We start from the raw sequence: 2,562 nt of genomic DNA, 5'->3' as shown, positions 1-2,562 counted from the left end.
ATGGTTGTTAGTATTTGCCTTATGTATTGAGGTGCTCCTATGTTGGGGGCATAAGTATTTACAATTGTTATATCTTCTTCTTGGATCGATCCCTTAATCATTATGTAGTGTCCTTCTTTGTCTCTTCTGATAGTCCTTATTTTAAAGTCTATTTTGTCTGATATGAGAATTGCTACTCCAGCTTTCTTTTGGTTTCCATTTGCATGGAATATCTTTTTCCATCCCCTTACTTTCAGTCTGTATGTGTCTCTAGGTCTGAAGTGGGTCTCTTGTAGACAGCATATATATGGGTCTTGTTTTTGTATCCATTCAGCCAATCTGTGTCTTTTGGTGGGAGCATTTAGTCCATTTACATTTAAGGTAATTATCGATATGTATGTTCCTATTCCCATTTTCTAAATTGTTTTGGGTTCGTTATTATAGGACTTTTCCTTCTCTTGTGTTTTTGTCTAGAGCAGTTCCTTTAGCATTTGTTGTAAAGCTGGTTTGGTGGTGCTGAACTCTCTCAGCTTTTGCTTGTCTGTAAAGGTTTTAATTTCTCCATCAAATCTGAATGAGATCCTTGCTGGGTAGAGTAATCTTGGTTGCAGGTTTTTCTCCTTCATCACTTTCAGTATGTCCTGCCACTCCCTTCTGGCTTGTAGAGTTTCTGCTGAGAGATCAGCTGTTAACCTTATGGGGATTCCCTTGTGTGTTATTTGTTGTTTTTCCCTTGCTGCTTTTAATATGCTTTCTTTGTATTTAGTTTTTGACAGTTTGATTAATATGTGTCTTGGCGTATTTCTCCTTGAATTTATCCTGTATGGGACTCTCTGTGCTTCCTGGACTTGATTAACGATTTCCTTTCCCATATTAGGGAAGTTTTCAACTATAATCTCTTCAAATATTTTCTCAGTCCCTTTCTTTTTCTCTTCTTCTTCTGGAACCCCTATAATTCGAATGTTGGTGCGTTTAATGTTGTCCCAGAGGTCTCTGAGACTGTCCTCAGTTCTTTTCATTCTTTTTTCTTTATTCTGCTCTGCAGTAGTTATTTCCACTATTTTATCTTCCAGGTCACTTATCCGTTCTTCTGCCTCATTTATTCTGCTATTGATCCCATCTAGAGTATTTTTCATTTCATTTATTGTGTTGTTCATCATTGTCTGTTTCATCTTTATTTCTTCTAGGTCCTTGTTAACTGCTTCTTGCATTTTGTCCATTCTATTTCCAAGATTTTGGATCATCTTTACTATCATTATTCTGAACTCTTTTTCAGGTAGACTGCCTATTTCCTCTTCATTTGTTAGGTCTGGTGGGTTTTTATCCTGCTCCTTCATCTGCTGTGTGTTTTTCTGTCTTCTCATTTTGCTTATCTTACTGTGATTGGGTTCACCTTTTTGCAGGCTGCAAGTTCGTAGCTCCCGTTGTTTTTGATGTCTGTCTCCAGTGGCTAAGGTTGGTTCGGTGGGTTGTGTAGGCTTCCTGGTGGAGGGGGCTAGTGGCTGTGTTGTGGTGTATGAGGCTAGATCTTGTCTCTCTAGTGGGCAGGTCTAGGTCTGGTGGTGTGTTTTGGGGTGTCTGTGGACTTATTATGATTTTAGGCAGCCTCTCTGCTAGTGGGTGGGGTTGTGTTCCTGTTTTGCTATATGGTTGGCATAGGTTGTCCAGCACTGTAGCTTGCTGGTCGTTGAGTGAAGCTGGGTGCTGGTGTTGAGATGGAGATCTCTGGGAGATTTTCGCCGTTTGATATTATGTGGGGCTGGGAGGTCTCTTCTTGACGAGTGTTCTGAAGTTGGCTCTTCCACCTCAGAGGCAGCGTCCTGATTCCTGGCTGGAGCAGCAAGAGCCTTTCATCCACTCGGCTCAGAATAAAAGGGAGAGAAAGTAGAGAGAATTAGTAGAAGTAGGAGGAAATAGGAAAGAAAGAAAGAAAGCAAGAAAGAAAGGAGGGAAGGAAGGAAGGAGGGAAGGAAGAAAGAAAGAAAGAAGAAAAGAAAGGAAGAAGGCAAGAAGGAAAGAAAGGAGGGAGGGAGGGAGGAGGGAAGGAAGGAAGGAATGAGGGAAGGAAGGAAAAAATACAGAAAGAAAGAAGATACAGTAAAATAAAATAAAGTGTAATAGAGTTATTGAATTAAAAAAATAATTATTTAGAGAAAAAAAAAAAGGGACGGATAGAACCTTAGGACAAATGGTGGAAGCAAGGTTATAGAGACAAAATCTTTCATAGAAGCATACACATATACCCTCACAAAAAGAGGTAAAGTGGAAAAAATCATAAAACTTGCTCTCCAAGTCCACCTCCTCAATTTGGGATGATTCGTTGTCTAAAAGAGGGAAGGAAGGAAGGAAAGATAGAAAGAAGGTAAAGTATAACAGAGTTCTTTAAATTAAAATTAATTATTAAGAAAAAATTTTTTAAAAAAAACAATGGACGGATGGAACGCTAGGACAAATGGTGGAAGCAAACCTATACAGACAAGATCTCACACAGAAGCATACACATACACATTCACAAAAAGAGGAAAAGGGGAAAAAATCATAGATCTTGCTCTAGAAGTCCGCCTCCTCAATTTGGGATGATTC

This window comes from Lipotes vexillifer, unplaced genomic scaffold (genome assembly GCF_000442215.2).
Source record: "Lipotes vexillifer unplaced genomic scaffold, Lipotes_vexillifer_v1.1 scaffold15, whole genome shotgun sequence".
NCBI lineage: Eukaryota > Metazoa > Chordata > Mammalia > Artiodactyla > Lipotidae > Lipotes > Lipotes vexillifer.
The sequence above is the reverse complement of the archived record's forward strand: the minus strand, read 5'-3'. Positions refer to the sequence as shown.